Here is a 7,437-nt window from a genome sequence, read left to right as displayed (position 1 = left end):
AAAGAAAAGAAAAAAAAAGAAAGAAAAAGGCTGATTTCTTCTCCAGTTGCCAGCTTTGGCTACTAGCTGCACAGACCTCGCTCTATCCCTGAAGACACACCCTTGGTTTTGACAGCATTTCCCGTAAGCCTGCAGGTCCAGAAGAATGACACAGCTGGAGATGATTTTGAAGACAATTAAAGCTAACGAGCTGACCCAGCAGAAGCAGCAGAGGAGGCAGGAAATGGCTGTGGCTAGAGGGGAGCTTTGCCTGGATAGCCCGGAAGAGACCAGTTAGGAAGTAAAATGGGACAGGATCCGCTTTACTGACAAAAAACAAGGATTTGCTTAACCAAGCCTTGACCGGCGCTGAATTGGGGAGCGTGCTTCTGGCGGTGCTGTGGGCACCCAGGCACTCTTCTGGCCTGTTGACAGAAGTATAAAACTGGAGCCTCTACAGAAGGGACTCTCAGGGTTTTAAGTGCACAATCTCTTTGACCCGGATGCTCAGGGATCTGCTTTGCAACACTGTTAGAATGAGTAATGACACTGGGTTAGAAACCAATTCAAAGTCTATTAACAGGTGGCCTGCTAAATGTATAAACGGTGACAAATCCAGGTATAGGAATATTATACAGCCACTAAAAAGAATACGGCAGCTTTTTATTACCTGATGAGCAATCTGAAATATGCTGTTAACTAACAAAAAAAGGAGGAGCACTGGATGTTTTTTTTTAAATTTTATTTATTCATGACAGAGAGAGAGAGAGAGGCAGAGACACAGGCAGAAGGAGAAGCAGGCTCCATGCAGGGAGCCCGACGTGGGACTCGATCCCAGGACGCCAGGATCACACCCTGGGCTGAAGCTGGCGCTAAACCGCTGGGCCACCGGGGCTGCCCCACTGGATGTTTTAAATAATGTATTTAAACACTTAAATGAGCATAAAATGTCTTTGGAAGGATACATAAAGAAACTGGGCAGTTTACCTCTGAGGGAGAGATCCAATAGAGGGGTGCCCGGGTGGCCCTGCATCAGGCTCCCTGCTCAGTGGGGGGATCTGCTTTTCCCTCACCCTCTGCTGCTCCTCCTGCTTGTGCTCTCTCTCTCACCCTCACTCTCTCAAATAAATAAATAAAAATCTTAAAAGAGAGAGAGAGAGAACTGATAGAGGCCAAGAGTGGAAGACTTACTCCTTACTTACTCCTTACATTTTAATTTCATATCAGGGATTATCTCATTTTTGAGAATTATGTTTTAATTTTACCTCTGAAATAATTAACATTAGCATTAGTTTCAAGGGTACAATATGGTGACTTGACAATTCTATACATCACTTTGTGCTCATGATAAATGTACTCTTAATCCCCATCCCCTACTTCACCCATCCCCCACCGTCTCATTTTTCTAATCTAATACATAATAAAGTGTGTGGTTATTTTTTTTTTTTATGATAGGCACACAGTGAGAGAGAGAGAGAGAGAGGCAGAGACACAGGTAGAGGGAGAAGCAGGCTCCATGCACTAGGAGCCCGACGTGGGATTCGATCCCAGGTCTCCAGGATTGCGCCCTGGGCCAAAGGCAGGCGCCAAACCACTGCGCCACCCAGGGAACCCGTGTGTGGTTATTTTTAAAACACCAACAGCAACTACACTTCAGTGGGTCTTAACCACTGTCTTGAGCTCCCTTGAGGTTTCCTTTGGCACATTCTAAAGGGGCCCCTCCATTGAGTTTTGCCTGGACCCTCCTGGTCCTAGCCCTGAAAGTCCCATGTCCTGGGAAACCTGCGGCCGTAGGGAAACTAGGATGGTTGGTCACACTGTTCCCCTCATGCAGCCACGTGGTCCCTCAGGTAAGCTGACCACAGTGTCTATCCCAACAGGCTCCTTCTCCCTATCTCCTGCCAGTGTTTCCTGATGGCCAAGTCCAGCCAGAAGCCAGGGAGCAGGGAGGGGCAGGGAGCCGTTGGCTGCAGTTAGTCCCAGCAGGTCAGCTTCCTGGGCACTGTGCAACTGGGAGGCTGGAGAGGGGGGCCTGGAGGGGCCTGGCCTTGCCAAGAGTTCCTACCTTGGTGACCTGAGAACAAGGACAAGTAGGGACTAAAACATGGGTTCTAGTTTCAATTTTTTTCTTTTCTTTTTTTTTTTTTTTTTTTTTTTAAGATTTTGAGAGAGAGAGCGCAAAAAGGAGAGAGAGCATGAGCAGAGGGAGAGGGAGAAGCAGACTCCTCACTGAGCAGGGAGCCCGATGTGGGGCCCAGGATCCTGGGATCATGACCTGAGGTGAAGGCAGATGCTTAGTTGACTGAGCCACCCAGGTACCCCTAAGCTTCAAATCTTTCATGGCCTTCGGTCCATCCTTTCCCCTTTCGCATCCGTAAAATGAGAGGGAAAGCAGGCCCCCTTCCAAGGCCTTCGCCATATACCCCTCAACCGCTCAGCCCCACTGGCAGAGGCTCAGGGCCCAGCAGGCAGTGATGTGAGCGCTCACTCCTGCTCCCTGCTCTCCCCAGAATAATCAAGACCCCTGGGCTCTCCCCTCAGACAGCCTTCGCAGACACGAACCCGAAGAGTCTACCCAGAAAAGTTGCCCATGGTCCTCCAGGAGCCAATGCAAAGTTGCCTTCTCTCAAAGCTCAGTTCCTCAGCTCCAAATGTCAATCCCTGGGCCTCACCGCCAGGGGTCCTGATGCAGCAGGTCTAGGGTAGGAGTGCGAGGTAGGCTCTCCCTTGTTCCACACTGGGAAACCCGTGGTCCTAAAGAACAGGGCTGCACCACAGAGTAAGAATTGTGAAATTCATTTCCCTTTCAACGAAAACAAGCCATTATTCTGTAATGGTTATTTTTTAAAAACAACAACAAGAGCTTGGGGACAAGCAATCCACTCAATGCTTTGCAGCATGGACGTGCACGCTAAATGGCAAAATTGCATTTCAAGACATGATCAAACATCAGCCTAATCAGCCAGGTGTTAGATGCTCAATCACAAGCCTCAAAACACATAATCAAGTATCAGTAAGCAGGTGTTTTAAGTGAAGATTGAGATAAACAGTTGCCTTTGTGGCTATTTAGGAGGTTTTGCAACATTAAAATGGAGTACCTCACGCTCGAGCCAGCAGACATCAGAAGCTTCGCGGCTGAGTAAATCCAGGCAATAATTAGCAGTGGAGATTTTAACTGGATTGCAATCAACAGCTTTGAGCTTTATTGGGGAAATCTGGGTCCTTCCTTTGTTTCCGCTACCTGTAAGGCGTCGCCCTCATCATGAGGACACGTGTCACTTTGTTGCGTCTGAAGGTTCCGATCCCGTTAGAGACAACTGTGTGCAGATCACAGGCGCACCTTCAGTGCCACGATGCCAACGACCCATCTCCCCCGTTTCTCCAATGTGACCAGTTCAGGACAGGGAGGTCTGAAGAAACAGCAAAGTTCCTCATTAGAGATTAATCTTTGTTTTCACAATCCAAATGGCTTTGCAGTGGCCCAATCACCAGTCCAACGTCACCTCTCGAAAGTCCCTGGGGACAAATGATGGTCAAGTGACCATCCTCACTTGAAGCGCCCTTTTTGAGAACCGGTAGCAGTAAGACCAGCTTGTCACGTAAGCACAGTAGCTTGTCCCTGTGATATCTTTGAGGACATGCAGAGCAGGAGCCCCGGCTGAAAAGGGCAGCTCATCAATTTCCATTAATTCCCCTTGATCATGAGTAGCCATTGAGCTTTGGGAGAATTTCTCAAGCTTCGTTTTCTGTTTCTTTTCTCTCTTCCCCAGCCTTGAATTGCCACCAAAATATTAATTTCCGCTCTTCTAATTTTATCTCCTACAGTGAAAGGAGCCATGGCTCCACATTTGCTCATACGTGATACCAACCTAACAGAGTCCCAATCGTCCTTACCACTCAGCGGAGATGAAGGTGTCTGAGACATCAGAAAGCTTCATTGTCGATCCGGGACATCAACACACTCCCCTGAAACAAAATCAGGAGACTTTCATCAAGGGTTTTGAGCCTGTGGGTTCTGAGTCTGAATAAGCCCAAAGAACTTCATTCTTCCCTCCCACCAGTTCCCAGAACCCCGTCAGTAATTGCAGACCACATCAGGACTGGTCTTTCATATCATCTTCCTCTTTCACGCGGTAGGATTCAGCGGGGTGCTGGTGAGTGTGTAGTGGGGCTTCTGTGACTCGGGACATTCAAACCTGAACTTTGAGTCTATTTGCAGAGATGAAAGGTTTCCTCCCTGAACCAGGGAGTCTGGCTATCTTTGGGCTTTTCTGGTGCTCCTTTGTCCTGGGAATTTGTACTCTCTTTGGTATATGTTCTCTCTCATCTTTCCTTTCCTGACAGTGCCAGCAGGGGTGTCAACCTCCACTTACCCAGACGCAGGAGGGCCTCACCCACCCTGTCAGCAGCCTGAGCCATGGCAGGAGGTGCTGCAGCTTTGAGCTGGACTGGAAATTCCCTCAGAAGTCCTGAAGGAATCATACAAATGATTCAGATCAATTCTACCACGATTTTTTCCCCTTCTCTAAACCTTTCAATAAACCTCTGGCCTCCTCTTTCATGGAGAAACTAGAAATCATTGAATGGAAGCTCTGTTAATTCCTTGCTGGTCTCCCCTAATTGGAGAACCCTCTCTCCTGTTCCTCCTATCTGTTCCCCCCAGACCAATTCCCCACCAAGACTTTGGACCCCGATTCCATCAGCCTTCCTCCTTTTCTTTCTTTTTTTTTTAAGATTTTATCTATTTATTCATGAGAGACACAGAGAGAGGGAGGCAGAGACACAGGCAGAGGGAGAAGCAGGCTCCATGCAGGGAGCCCAATGTGGGACTCGATCTCGGGACTCCAGGATCGCACCCTGGGCCAAAGGCAGATGCTAAACCGCTGAGCCACCCGGGTGCCCCAGCCTTTCTCCTTTTCTACAGCTTCTCCCTCTGTTTTAGTGCTGGCTCTTCACCATTTATATATAGCAAAGTGTTAAGTTAGAATTTGTGAGGAAAGCACCAAGATATTATGAAGACTACATTCCAAAGGCTGCCTCAGACCGCATGGAAATCTCAAAGCAGGATTAACCAAAAACTGGTATTTTGACTTTTAAATTCCCTCACTCACATGGAGGATAAGAAGAGTCAGAGGGGTGGGGATTGCAAGGATTTGAGAGTAGAGCCAGTAGAAAGCTGTGGGTCTCATCCCCCAGGGAGAGAAGGATGAAGGCCATGGCCTGCCTTTGCTTCTAGCCTACTGAGAAAGGTTTAATAGAACCACTTGGGAAAATTAATGTGCGTGCCCCCCGGAGTGGGGCGGCTGCAGGGACTGGGAACTACCTCATGTCGGAGAAAGTCAGACCGGCCCGTGGCAGCAGGCAAAAGTCCAGATCTAAGGGGTAAGCCCACTCCTGGAGACCAAACCTAAGAACCCAGCTTAGGAAAAGGCTACCTGGAAAAGAAGGCCCTAGACTTCTACCCAAGAGATATTTTTGAGCAGCACCGAGGTGGGCGGGTGGGGTTCAAGGGTGAATCACGTGGACAAGGCCAGCAAAAGGGTTGCCACTGGAAGGCCCTACCAGGTGAGCTTTCAAGGAACCCATGGAAATGCCCAGTGAGTGTCTACTACTCACACCTGCTGACCCACCGGGGGCAAAGCCATCTCACGTCTGGCCCTCCTGGCTCCAGCCCTGACTCCCTCATTAGCAGTCAGGGCACGAAGTGAAAGGTCAGGTGGGGGAGAGAAAAGGAGGACCATGCCAGCCACCCGGCCATCACAGCAAGGGCGCAGCTGCGGGGAGGAGGAAGACGTTAAGCCAGGCTCAGAGTGTTGGTTACTAGCTTGGAGCAGACGTTCTAAATTAACTAACATGAATCAGAACATTCTTTTACATAAGAGGAACCAGAGAAATGACTAGTGCCTGAAACAGATTTAAAGGGACAGTGGAAGGACTGCCTGCAAGGCTCAGTCGGTAAAGGGGCCAACTCCTGATCTCAGCTCAGGTCTCCATCTCAGGGTCATGAATTCAAGCCCCCTGTTGGGCCGCACACCGAGCATGGAGCCTACGTTAAAAAAAAGAGAGAGAACAGTGGAAGACAAAAATAAGACTGCTTTCAGGAAAACACAGCCTGTGTGCTAATGTTTGACAGAGACAGACAGACACCTTAGAAGGCGAAGCACAAACCTCCCCCTGACTCTACATCAATCAACCTCTAGCTTTGCTTCATCTTTTCCCTCAACCTCGCTGGAAGTCAGTCAAGGAATGTAGTACTCCCCCTGCCTCTGCTGCATCCCGTCCACAGCCATCCTGCTTCTGCCTTTTTATTACTGCTCAAAAATATCTCTTGGGTAGAGTCACCTTTTTGTTTTCTTATTTTCACAAAATAAAATTTTTCTTATCATAGAAGCAAATATGCTTATTACAGAAAAATTTTAAACCCCTAAAATGAGCATTAAAAAATAAAATCTAAGGGTGCCTGGGTGGCTCCGTCAGGTGAGAGGCTGACTTCGACTCAGGTCATGATCTCAGAGTTGTGGGATTGAGTCTCGGTGGCTCCATGCAGAGCCTGCTTCTCCCTCTCCCACTGCCCCTCTCCCTGCTTGCACTCACTCACTCCCTCTCTCTCCCTCTCAAATAAATAAAATCTTAAAAAATAAAAAAAGAATTTTAAATAAATAAAACCCATAAACCCATACACACCAGGTCAATTGCTGTTAGTGGTTTGATGCAGATCCTAGACTACTCTGCATATAGACGTGTGGATACAGAGATATACACATGTAAGTGAGTTGATTCGAGTGTTTCATTATTACAGCAATGCTGATTTAAATGAGCTTGCATAAAGAAACAAAAGCAAAAATGAACTATTGGGACTTCATCAAGATAAGAAGCTTTTGCACAGCAAAGGATACAGTCAACAAAACTCAAAGACAACCTACAGAATGGGAGAAGATATTTGCAAATGACATATCAGATAAAGGGATAGTTTCCAAGATCTATAAAGAACTTATTAAACTCAACACCAAAGAAACAAACAATCCAATCATGAAATGGGCAAAAGACATGAAGAGAAATCTCACAGAGGAAGACATAGACATGGCCAACATGCACATGAGAAAATGCTCTGCATCACTGGCCATCAGGGAAATACAAATCAAAACCACAATGAGATACCACCTCACACCAGTGAGAATGGGGAACATTAACAAGGCAAGAAACAACAAATGTTGGAGAGGATGTGGAGAAAAGGGAACCCTCTCACACTGTTGGTGGGAATGTGAACTGGTGCAGCCACTCTGGAAAACTGTGTGGAGGTTCCTCAAAGAGTTAAAAATAGACCTGCCCTTCGACCCAGCAATTGCACTGTTGGGGATTTACCCCAAAGATTCAGATGCAATGAAACGCCGAGACACCTGCACCCTGATGTTTCTAGCAGCAATGTCCACAATAGCCAAACTGTGGAAGGAGCCTCGG

At 47.6% G+C, this 7,437-nt stretch overlaps 1 long non-coding RNA gene across 5 annotated transcripts in view; it reads right to left on the bottom strand.

Moving 5' to 3' along the window:
- Positions 1-222: 222 nt before the first annotated feature.
- Positions 223-7,437, bottom strand: part of LOC140605182 (uncharacterized) — a 65,584-nt gene continuing 58,369 nt past the window's right edge. For 3 of the 5 annotated variants that reach the window (XR_012007904.1, XR_012007903.1, XR_012007907.1), the window contains 3 exons: positions 4,353-4,448; positions 3,874-3,945; positions 223-3,389 (listed from right to left, as the gene is read on the bottom strand). This is a non-coding gene — a long non-coding RNA (uncharacterized lncRNA). Of the gene's footprint in view, positions 3,390-3,873; positions 3,946-4,352; positions 4,449-5,597; positions 5,885-7,437 lie in introns of those variants that run through there. The other 2 variants (XR_012007906.1, XR_012007905.1) reach the window with 2 other exon arrangements.

This window comes from Canis lupus, chromosome 15 (assembly GCF_048164855.1).
Source record: "Canis lupus baileyi chromosome 15, mCanLup2.hap1, whole genome shotgun sequence".
Taxonomy (NCBI): domain Eukaryota; kingdom Metazoa; phylum Chordata; class Mammalia; order Carnivora; family Canidae; genus Canis; species Canis lupus.
The sequence above is the reverse complement of the archived record's forward strand: the minus strand, read 5'-3'. Positions and strand labels throughout refer to the sequence as shown.